At 42.9% G+C, this 12,375-nt stretch overlaps 1 protein-coding gene across 4 annotated transcripts in view; it reads right to left on the minus strand.

The window, feature by feature from the left end:
• LOC118513455 (carboxypeptidase N subunit 2) overlaps positions 1–12,375 on the minus strand; it is a 202,579-nt gene that overhangs the window by 97,351 nt on the left and 92,853 nt on the right. The gene's annotated exons all lie outside the window — the stretch shown is intronic.

Here is a 12,375-nt window from a genome sequence, read left to right on the forward strand (position 1 = left end):
AGTTGGAACATCGAACCTTTTCACTTCAAGGAATGCTTCCTTTGACATAAATCTGATCGAGACAGTAGTCTGATCGAGACAGTAGAATGTTAGCTATAATCTTACTTGACCATGGTTCGTCTTGTAATTGCCATGAACTTGTCCTCCATCAGGAGGAAAATGACATGATTTATAGCTGACTAAAGCATAATTTTTAGAGAAAAAAAAACCTTGATTGATTTTGATTGGTTAGCATGTTCTTTGGATGGCTTATTGAAATAATTGGGAATAATCCAGTGAAAATTTAGTTTTATTTATTTATGAAAATTAAAAGGGTTGTACGTAAATATTAGAAATATTGCCAAAAAACATGCCGGTGTTATTCTTATTTCGCACAGTGTATTCTGGTTGGTTTCGTATTCCTTTTTCTCTGCGTATAGAAATTCTTTTCTCCCCCAAAAGTACCATAATGCTGTCGTTGTTGATGAGATAATCGATCGTTTCCTTTCATTGGCTAGACAAACATCGCACCGCCGTCCATCAGAAAGAAAAGGGGAAGCAAACGACGCAATAAACATTCCATCAATCCCGACCATCAATTGATACGCTGTTCTGGATGCAATTTTAGGTTTACCTCTTCGGCTACGGGCCCAAATATCGCAAAAACAAACACACACATCACGCACGCATACCGGCTAATCAAACGCTTTCCCTACCCCGGTAGCATAATTTATGCTACTGCGTGTCACACCGGGACCAGCTGTGTGTTGGGAAGGCACACCTTTCGACTTTTCTGGCGTGTGGTGGCCACCTAGCTTTCTTTCATTCGCCCCCTTTTTTTGCTGTAGATTTCGAGCTGGGAAGTGCAGCACCCGGTTGCAGTGTCGATGGGGTGTCGGTGTCCTAGGCACATCATCCCTTCGTTTGAGGGTGCTCTCGTGGATTCGTGATGCTTCCACGTTCGGGATTTTATGTTCTGTTTGCTTTTGGTGCCTATTCTATTCGCTCACTCGCTCGCTCCTCTGCACAGACCGTGGAAGTTGGCACCCTTGTCCATATGGGAAAGCGAAACCAGTTTTGCAGACCCCGCTCGGGGTTTGAGTCTCGGAAAAGCCTGGGCCAGTATTGTACTGCTATTGTGTTGTCTTGTCTTCTATCTCGCCAATGCAAGTAACGTAAGTGACGTATCAAGCGTGTTTTTTTTAACAACTCCAGCTCCGGATTTTGTAGGGAAATGGGCAAATGAAATAGATTTTCATTTTTCCGCTTAGCTTTCAAATCACAACTGATGGGTTTGATATGGTGATATGCACAACTGTACGTACTACCCGCCACCAATACACAATGTCCGATAAGGGTTGCGTTCTGTTGGTGGACCTTTTGCTCTTCTCGCACAATGGCAATGTGCTGTGTGTCTGTGTGTGTGCGCCGCCATAATTGTAATCATGTTTGGACGTCTCCTATTACCATACGCCGCTGCTCTGCGCCTGTATACACCACAAGTGTACCGGGTCGAAGGGATTACGAAAACGCACCGGATACAGCATCGGGTAGAGCAAAACAAAAAAGGATGAAGGTCCTGCCGAAGGCCACACACGCGTGTCGGCCACTTGCTGGAACCATATGGACGAGCTACAGATGTCGCAAGGATAGCATAGGTTTTTTTTGTGAGCACCAGAGCAACCGTTTACAGTGCCGTGTCACGAACTTGGGATCAAAACGCACCGAAGGAGAGCGAGAGTAAAAGGAAGGTCTTTTTTCTGCAGGGAAAGTCACGTGTGCTCGTTCGGTTTGAGAGTTTTGTTCTTGCTTTTCACATTCCAAAACTTTTACGAATCGATTCGACATCGCATCAAACCACTGTAATTCCTCAGTGTGTGTGTGTTTGTTAAAGTGATTGTAACCTTCCTGTGGTGCTAAATTCGTTACACACTGTGCGTGTGCGTTGAAATGTGTTAGGTTTCGTTACAAATCATTCAACAGACCGTCCCTCACGTCCCGGCAAGCGAGGTACACATGTGCAAAGAAAGGGACACGGAAACTTGATCACATCGTACGATGATGAAAAATGGAAGACACTTTTCATACCGAAAATCTACAAAGGGGACGCCAACCAAGACGAAATGAATGCTGTAGCTTTTAACTACCGTGATGAAGCCTCGGTGTGTCCTGCCGATGTGTCCTCATGGTATTTACTTTTGTGCGAACCTTACCATCAAAATGATTGGCCAAAATGGGAGCAAAGAGAGACGAGAAAACCTTTTCCTTCTGGTGCTATCACAGACGAAGACCATCATCAAAATACCGAGCGCCGACCTCCGAGTAACCCCAGGAATGCACGTGTTGAACGAGATGATCGAAAGTATTTGTAATATTAAATTTGTTATCCCTTAAAATCCCCCAGTCTCGGGGTTTTAGCTAGGGAACACCCGACTGGTGTCGATTGTCGATAGCCGACATGGGATGATGATAAGGCAGTTCAAATGTTAGGGGCTTGATCACACGGTTTTGCTCCTGACACGCATTCATTCATTGATCACACACGGATCGTGCTTTGTCGCGCTGTCGAAGTTAGCTAAAAAAAACTCACTCTATGTGATAATGGTGTTGATATTTAGATTTATTTTTTTCTTGCAAAATGTTGGGAAAAAAATATTGTAAGGACATGTGTGCGTGGATAGATTTGCGCTTAACAATGGGATTTTCTGCCGGGTTTTCCGACGGTGCGTGAAATGTGACCCGCGCCCCGGGTCAGACACGTTACACGGCGATGCGTTACATTATTGCGTAGCATGTCGCAGCACGTTGTGGAATGTTTGTTCAGTATTTAGGAAAAATGTTACATACTGTTGAAGCTGAGGTGGGAAAAAACGTGCTATTTTTGCTTTTTCTCTTCGAAAACACCATTTACCATGTTGTGAATATGTTGACATGGTTATGTTATGAACTAGCATATGAGTTGTAGATGTTGCGTTTTTTAAACTAAGTCCAGATTAAAACATTTGCATATTTTTTCTTATTGGATTTTTGATTGCAATTTCTTTTCATTGCTGGAAAGTTTTCTTTATTCTAATTTTAATTCAATTATATCACCTAAATGATTATTGACAGTTTATAAAACACATGCAAAAATTGTGATGGTTTTTCCTGTTTGTAATTTTAATTTGGGTTGAAATATTGTTATTTCCTTCGCTTTCCGTTAAAAATTCTTCTTTTTTATTGGTCTAACGACCTCTTAAGTAATGCCTGCCGTATGTCTGGCATACTAGACTTATTGACCGCATAGTTGGATAGTCAGTCCTCACTATGGGGACGCGTCCCATATGAGATTTTCCTGCTCCTGCTGGATGAAAACCTGCATCGCTGTCACATTTAGCACCGTGCCGACCTGGTAATTTCAGAGTTATCTGGTTTTCACCTTAACGCTGTAAATAGGCAATAACATGATCTGTCCCTTAGTCGTGTAGTCTAATTTACGTGCGAATGACTTTAGAATGATTAATTTAGAATTAAAATAGATTTTTAGACAGCTATTTACAAATTTATTTCATGTAAATTGTTTAATATTTTTTCTCAACTCACTTCTTTCAAGACATTTTATGATTTTTTGTTTTATGAGTATAAGGCTTTGAAATTATTTAAGGGCGGTTGGGGGGCCGAGGCGATAACGGCAATGGTCTTCACACGGCCGGACCGGGGTTCAAATCCCTTCCAAAAAAATCTGAATCCTGGGCTGACATCTTTGCTGCGTGTAAAATCAAGTGACAGAAAGCAATAAATGGCAGGCCGATACCTCTCGAGGTTGTAATGCCAAGGAAGAAGAAGAAGAAGGTTTTGAACCAAAATTTTGAACTAACTTAACATTCAAGGGTTTTTTAATTCTAAGTTCTGAATATTTCATAAATTTGTTCCGGTATTCATTTTCGAGACAAAATTACAATTTTCTTATTTTCACAAAATTACAAACAATTTTTATGCCGAATTCTGCGTATAGTTTTACGATAGTGATAGTTGGTAGTTTTTTGACATAAAAGGGCTGATTTAAAATTACTTTCTTACTCTCACCTTTAACGTAGAATTGTTCAACTTGCATTGGGATTTTAAGCTCAATAAAGACAATTAAGAATCGTATAACTTATCCTTCATTTAAAATTTTAGATATATGGAGAGATATGTACTTCCTTTTGATCTTTAAGCCTTTTTAGTTTTAAGTAATGAAGTCCCTTTTGCTCTTCGTTAGGTACTTGCCTTATTACTGGATCAAGTCTTTATTGATAAAAAACCGTTATATGAATTGGCCGGATTTAAATTGATTATCAACAATTGCTTGTCTCTCACTGGTAATTTGTTGTAGAATCAAGTATGACTCCGGAAGGGATTTAATCCCCGGTCATGTGGTGTAAAGATCGATGTCTCTATTGTGACCATAACTGTTAAAAATAAGTAGGAACATCTAAGGAGAAAAGTCTCAAACTCCCTACTGTTGAAAAAATCTGTCTTGTTTAATAGAATAATTCAATAATCTGTCACATACACTGTACCGTCTCAGTAGTTCCAATATTTACATTATTATAATATATTTTACTTTATATCTATCCTAATTTGATTAACAATAGCAATCCTACACACTCGTGAAGCACCTCAATTCTGATCGACGTCACTATGCCCTTTTGATGCCGACGGAAGTATGGATATCTGCAGGTGTCAGACCACGTCCAATATTTACCTTGGCAGAGACTGCGAATGAAACCTAATCCATCGTGAACGTCGTAAGTTTATCTGGCTATTGATACCGCGTGTGGCCATCACCATTATTATTGAAGCATCAAATCGGTTTGTTTGCTAAAGCAATCCATCCACCACGTCACCAGCACGGGCTAACGGATGACCTGTCGAATGGATGGCGCTGGGTGTTGCAAAGAAATGTGCGAAGGTGTTTGATAGCTGCCGCTCACCAGAACGCCAAAGCAAACACAACGATGCTAGATGCTGTCCATGAAAGCCTGTCTGCGAAAGTGGCTTCAAGTTGGCACGTGTCAACACTGTCGGCGTTCAAAGATAGGCTACTGGGCGAAACCTTCGCTAGACACTGCCTAAGATCGGCTGCGCTTCAGCCGTACGATCGTCCGCTGTTTGATGGCGTGTGCTTAATATTTATTCAATGAGCGCTCAGCTCGGTAATGGGTGATGTGCGGGAAATTCTTTTCAAACACATGTGTCCATGCGTGTTCGCTGGGGGAAAGAGCGGCTCGAAAGTGTAAAGCTTGAAGTACGCGGGATGCACCGGGTTGAGGGGTTGAGAAGAGTTAATCATATCGAGTAACGCGCTCAGGACGGTGGATGTATATGCGAGCTGATGCCAATCATGATTGCGACGCGATGAGGCACGTATCCTTCTCCCTTGCGTCACTCAGTTTTTCCCCCTTACAAGAGTCACACGGGGTGTGGTAATAAAGAACGGAAATTTGGCCAATCCAAACGGTGGTGGCAGGGATCGGAAGGGCTGGGCAAAATTCACATTAGAATTTTAATTTCCATGCTAATCCACCGATAGAAGATAGCGGAAGCGACCGAGGGTGTTGAGGCCGAAGATGATGATGATGATAATGAGCATGGAGCGTGATGGGAAACATTTTTACGCTGTTCCGATGGCATTTCTTGTGTGGAGAGTGCGCGTGTGTATGCGCGGCTACTGTATTTTTGGGCAAACGAAAGATCAAACGGAGGCCTCGTTCTCGCTCCATATCTCTTTGCTCTTTCCAACCCATTTTCCAGACCCATTTTCCCATTGGTGTTGATTCTGGTTCCGCTCAAAACATTTCCCTTTCCTGTGCCGTTATCCTTCGGCCAAGCTCCGGGTTGCTTATCGCGAATGTTCCATGCGTTATTCGGGCATGTTGTCTGGTGGGTCTGGTGGATCCAAGTGGAATAGATTTATCTGTTAGAAACGCCTCAGCCCTTGCAGATGATTTTACGGTTGTGCAATATTTGTTTAAAGGAGATAAACGACGGGAAGCTGCGTGAAGTGCCAGAGATTACTCGCAAAAAGCAAGAAATCTCGAGACAAACTGAATATCCAAGAAAGCACCAAAATCTCTACTTCAGGCCCTGCGTAGGATTAATTGTGAGATTATCTATTTGTTTACAAGAACTTCCATAGTTGAACTTAACAATTTTAATTCATTAAGCACAAGTTACATTCATGGTCGATTTGATACATTCTGGTCAAATAATTATATTTTTATTGCATGCCTCGTTAGTCAATTTATCATTGCGAATTCTTTCTCAGAATCGTTAATTGAACGCTTAATCATTTACCAGCGCTGTTATTTTATTCACATTCTGTATTGCTCCTACGGCCACTTAAAAATGGTCCTTGCTCATTTTCCAAGTAGTGGGCCATTTGTTTTTCCCGTTCTCGCACCCACCGGACCAGATTGCATCGCTGCGAAACCCGATACACCGCCATTAATTTGGACAATCATGCGAGTGTGAAATTAAAAAATCTGCTTCACTTCCCGCGGTCCGGCCTACGTCCTACGCCCATTCCCGGAAGTGTCGGCTTGTAATCCTGGCAGACATTTGAGCGTGCAAATAATTCGCGAGGGAGCACAGGCGAACAGGGAAGGCTCAAGTTCACTCCAATTGGGCCGTGAGCATCCTTTCAAGGTCCTTCAAAAGTGCGACAACAAAAAAAGGGGGCAGTGCGACCGTTTTGCAAAGCAAAATCTACTAGTAATGCACGGAACCGGAAGAAGACACGCGCGGTGAGGAGATGTTTCCGGTTGGTGAAGTTTTGGCGTGCTGGCGTGCATGAAATTGATGCTCAATTTTAGGGAAATCAATTTTTTACGGTTCAGCTATTAGTAACATTTTTTTTAGTCTCCGGACAGCGTTGAATGGTGCTAGAGGATGCTTGTATCGCGATAAGAAGGGTGGCCGGGCTTTTGGCTGTTCTGCGAAGGGGCGAGTTTAGTGATGTATGGTGCGTATGTGTGTGGCACGTTGCGAATAACGCACACGCGGTCCACGAGACAATATTAAAGTTGACGGTTTATGGGTTGAAAGTTTTGGGAATGTGAATCACGTTCTTTATCACAAAGTGCTGCAAATTAAAAGTAGATTTTCCAGTTCGGCTGGAGCAGTTAAGCCTCTGGCCTAGTAGTGTATTAGCATAAATTTCTATCCTGGTGACAGAAGGAAGGAACCTGGTCCATTGTTGCTCGGTTCTTAGCACAGCAAATGTGTTGTAGAATCATCTCCCCGAGGCTAGCTCTCGTTCACTCGCACCCTTAATCCTTCAATCGATTAAAGGCGTGACAATGTTTTTCTTTCTTTCCACTTCTTTTGGCACTCTCGGGTGGCATTGGCTACATGGGATGGTTTTGCGGCGCCCGGGAGAGGGTTTGCGGTGGATGCAATTATTCGATATAATCGACGATTAATTGGATTTCTGGTCGGTAGCCGGTTCGGTTGCCGTCGGTCCGTTAATCCATCATTTGTCAGGCCCGACCTGATTGGTGGGCGATCGAAAGTGACACTTGTGAAACGCCTGTGGCCATCGTCTCGGAACTGATTACAACTCGGCGCCCCGAGACTTACACCGGCCTGCGGACAGAACGGTCGGAGATATCCCAGGACAGCATCCAGCAATTGGAAGATAATATTGATTAGTGGAGGAAGCGTTAGTGGAAAGCATGGCGACGATATTCATTCCTTTGTTAGCGTGGAATAAACAAAACAGCTTTAATCGATGGGTTTGAAGATGATTAATCGATTCACAATATGGTTAGCATTGTAATCCCTTAAAGTTGTGGCTAGATAGATGAACAAAAGTAAAAACGGATAAAATAATGCGTTTTATCGCAAAAAAGTGATTCTCATGGTTTGTAAAGAGTTTTTGAGCCTGCAAAAAACTGCGAAGGGGCATAAATATCCTCCTCTTCTCGTTTCATGTTACAGTTTGTATAGTTTTCTTGCTGTGTGTTCTATATACAAAATGTTGAGATATAAATATGATGATGTTTGGTATAAATTGTGATATTTGCATGTGATGTGAAATGATTTATTGTCTGACTAATGAGCTCATGATATTAAAGTTAAAATGATGACTTACATTAACAATTCATTGAACAAAATTCAAATTTGAGTTTAAGGGAAGTCTGGTGATCGAGGCGATAACGACGTCTGTCTTCACACGGAAGGACCGGAGTTCAAATATTATCAGGAACGTTCCCTTGCAGGAAGGACTGATTATCCTACTACGGAGTATGATTAAATCAGGCCTTTAAATGGCCAAGATGACTGCATAGGTCGTTAAGCCTACAAGAAGACTTTAGTTTGAACAGCTGAATTTAGGTTCCCGTGAAAAAAATCTCCAAATACAGTTCACGATATAATTATCTTAGATTAATAAACAATTAGCTATCCTAGATTATGTATTGGAGCCGAGAAGACAGCGGTGCTGGTCTTCACACGGCAGAACCGAGGTTCAACTCCCATCCAGATCACTTCCCCGTACGCAAGGCTGACTACTTTACTAGGGATTAAATTCAAGTCACAGAAAGCCATAAATGTCAGACCGAGACCTCTCGAGATTGTAATGCCAAGAAAGAAGAAGAAGAACATGATGATTATGTTATATATAGTTATATAGCTAGTTGTTGTAAACATGAAGACAATTGTTCTATGAACTGGAGCAAGTCTTTATCCTTCACATAGATGAAGCCACTGCAATTTAATCCATATGATTAGCAGGCGGCACGGTGGTAGATGCGACAGCGGAGCCGGTCTTCTGACAGCAGGACCAGGATTCAAATCTCATCTGGGCCATTCCCCTATAGTAAGGACTGACTATTAAACTATGCGGTATCAATAAATCTTGCAAGTCCAAAAAAATGGCAGGCATGACCTAAGAGGTTGTTAGGCCAAGAAGGAGAAAATTAGCAAAATTAGCTCCAACATTATAAAATAAGTGTCTAAATTTTACATTTATCAGATGATTAATCGATGAGAGATCAACATCAGAGATACCATCTTAAAAAAACATTGACTATGATTACTTTGAAAACTTGAGAATCCTTTTCATCACTGTCTTTTGATGGGAAAATCCAAAATTTAAATAAAGAACGGCTTGATGAATGTTACCCTGACTTCAGTTTGTATTTTTTTACAAGGATTCAAGAGAAATTTCACTGGAATCACCAGAACAGAGGCCTTATTTGAAGTTAAAGACCAACTATACAACAAAAGAGGAACCGTCAACTTGAAAGATCGATTTATTGCCCCTCAAAAGCAGTTGTTTCGAGTAATAACATTGAACTTGACAAATAAATGTTATCTGTAAAATAGTCTTTATTGAAACTAGTTTATTGTTTATTGTATACTGTTATTATAATTTAACGGGCCACGCAGGGCCTCCTTGAAGCCTAATTGCTAAGACACTTAACAGTTATGAGGACGGTTCGAATGTAATTTAGAAGCGCAGCGCGTGGCATGTCCGATTGGTGACGATTACTGATACAATTATATTAAAAAAGCAGCGTTCTTGGCGAAGTGGCCTGGTAGGTACGTATGAGTTGAGCCCAGAGAGTAGTGTTGGAGAGTCGATCCGGTAGTTCAAAAGTCCCGCAACAAATAGTCTCTGGGCGTTGCAGTTTCGCTGGTTCAGCGACTCGATACCCAAAAGCGCACAGCGAGCAAAATAGTCAACTTGAACTGGGTGAATTTGCGCTGGATGGATTCCAAATGGCCAGAGTAGCTGATGGCCACCATACATGTTGGAGGCATACTCCAGCACCGATGGAAGCAAGGAGCAGTAGAGCGTCTTGATGGAGACCCGATCCCTGAAGTCGCGAGCAAGTTGCTTAAGCAAACCCATCAGCTGGTTGCCCTTGTTGACGACGTATTCGAGCTGTTCGTGGAAGCTCAGCTTCTCATCGAGGAGTACTCCTAAATCCCTAACACAGCTTTTCCGGATAGTAGTAGAACCGTTTAATGTTTAGTCGTACACCAGAGGACAGCGCTGTCTCGTGAACGTTACGACAACACACTTCTCAACGCACAATTCAACACCATTCTCTGAACACCAGGACTGGAATGAACAGAGTGTATCTTGAAGGCGGAGTTGGTGTATAATGAATAAGCTCATTACACAAGAATGATCTAGTAAATTGACTCATAGTAAATAAGATTTAGAATAAGTTTCACTTTCTCTTCGAGTTAACCATTTTCAGAGTAATATCACTTAAAACAAACTAAAAACGATTATAGAAAAGCGTCAAAAGGAGTGCGATTTTAATCCAAGATTATGGCAACCAATAACACACATGTGCACAAAACAATCATTGCATAAATTTAACAACTAGGTTGCTTCACTTCGTTCCCGAACTGCCGGGAACATGTGCCTGCATTAATCAGCAGTCCTTTATACGAGAAATCCCACCCGAAAATGCAATTTTTGAACATCCCTCCGATGAGAATACAAACACACACACACACACACGAGCAAAACTTCTTGCGAGATTGATTCTCCGCTATGGTCAAATTAAACTTGTCCTTGGCAAACAGCACCTACCGTCTGTAGTAGACCACCCAGGGACATTCATTCATCAAAGTCTAACAACATTTTGGCACGAAATTTTCGAAAACCGTTACGGTCGATGTGGCCGGGCAAAGTCGGTGCGCCCAACTATTCTCCCTTCTCATCCGGCTGCATTCCCAAAGCATCTTCGTCCGGATAATGCATGCTTCGATTGTTCAGCAAAAATTGATTGAAATGAATTGAACGAGAATCCCCGGACCGTGTATGATAGCACTGCGCAGAACCAGATCACTTGGTTTCGGAAGCAAATTGTTCCTCGATCGTGCAAATCGTGTTAACGTGTTCGTTTCCAAAACTCACTAACCATGATTGATCCCGGGTCAACTACGGGGTATTGAGCCGATGTCTCGGTACTTCTGTTTCGGATGGAAAAGATTGCCCGGGGTGGCAAAATTCTAAACCCGCTGCTGTACAATAATTTCTTCTACGCAATGAGTTCTTGGCGAAGCTCCGAGAAGGGGATGGCAGTCTGCCGATAAAGATGTTCCTTCCTAGCCTTATCGTTTCACACGTCGAGCGGTGATAAAATCCCATCACAAACATTCCATTCGAACTGGACCTGAATGGGTACTGGATGAAAATCTCGGCACTATAGAATGTCCAAACCCGACGACCCCTCAATCCCGCCGGGCTCCACCTTACACGTGACCTTGCCCCGGGGGTGTGAACACGCCAGTGTCACGCCATTATCGGGACAACATCAACATCTGCCAGCTGGAGCTTCTTTTTCTCAAGGTTTTTTTTTTGTGTTGTGATGCTTCTAGCCGTGTCTTCGTGTTGTTGGCCTGCTTTCAGTTTATCCTACAAACGGCAGGGATAAACCTTCAAACCATAACATCGTCACTACAGTCGCTTCGGATGGCGAAATTCTCGCCCAGCCGAAAGTAGCTCCCGTGGGTGTTGCGCTGAGGGGTAAGTTGGTTCTGATTAGCAGGAGCCTGGAACGCGTTGCTGAGCCGGGTGGGGGGGGGGGGGGGGGGGGAGGAGTGACCCACCCGAGACGCTTGTCTTGTTGGATACGCTTTGCGCATTTCAATCAGTTCTCGGTACTCGGGAATCGATGGATCGAGTTGAGCTCGTTCGCCACCCATCCTGCCGTCTCGCCGCTTTTGTTCTATTCAAGAGGTTTTTGGTCCCTCGGAGAGATGCTGTCTCCACGGGGCAGCCAGCTTGGGGAAAATACAATCTTCAAAGTAAGCAGCCGAACCGAGACCGAGGTATCCGAAGAATACATTGACTAATAGAAAGGGTGTATAGTGTTGAGAGTTTTTGTTTGGAGTAGGGTCGAAAGAACGACCCAAAAGGTTTGGGAAAGTTCCCAGAAGCGATTTCGATGAAGGATTCGCCCACTATTTTTTTTTTGCTCCTGGAGTCTGCAGAAACTAGGAAAAGAATATGTAAACTATTCTCCCTGCGATCAGAAACCCACTTGAAGCCAGCTCTCCAGAAAGTCTGCCAAGACGAGGCAAAAACAAAAATCGGAGGAAAAAAAGGTCCACTCAACAGGATCTTCATCCTTTTGCTGCTAGTCGACGAGATTCATTCAAGAGTATTGGTAGGAAATTTTCATTTCAAATGACCTCCGCAACCGATGTCCTCGCTAAACTTGTTTGTTTCACCTCCGCTTTTTTTCTCGTGCGTTGGGACACCACTCTCCATTTTTTTTGGGGTTGGGTATGCCACCAATTTCCCGTTCAACACGATGCGAAAATTGGCCTTTGTTGTCCGGTGGTCTTTGAACTGGACCGTGCCGGAAAGCGCATCGTTTGACCGGAGCATTCTCTCCCTTATGC

The sequence above is a fragment of the Anopheles stephensi genome, chromosome 3 (genome assembly GCF_013141755.1).
Source record: "Anopheles stephensi strain Indian chromosome 3, UCI_ANSTEP_V1.0, whole genome shotgun sequence".
Taxonomy (NCBI): domain Eukaryota; kingdom Metazoa; phylum Arthropoda; class Insecta; order Diptera; family Culicidae; genus Anopheles; species Anopheles stephensi.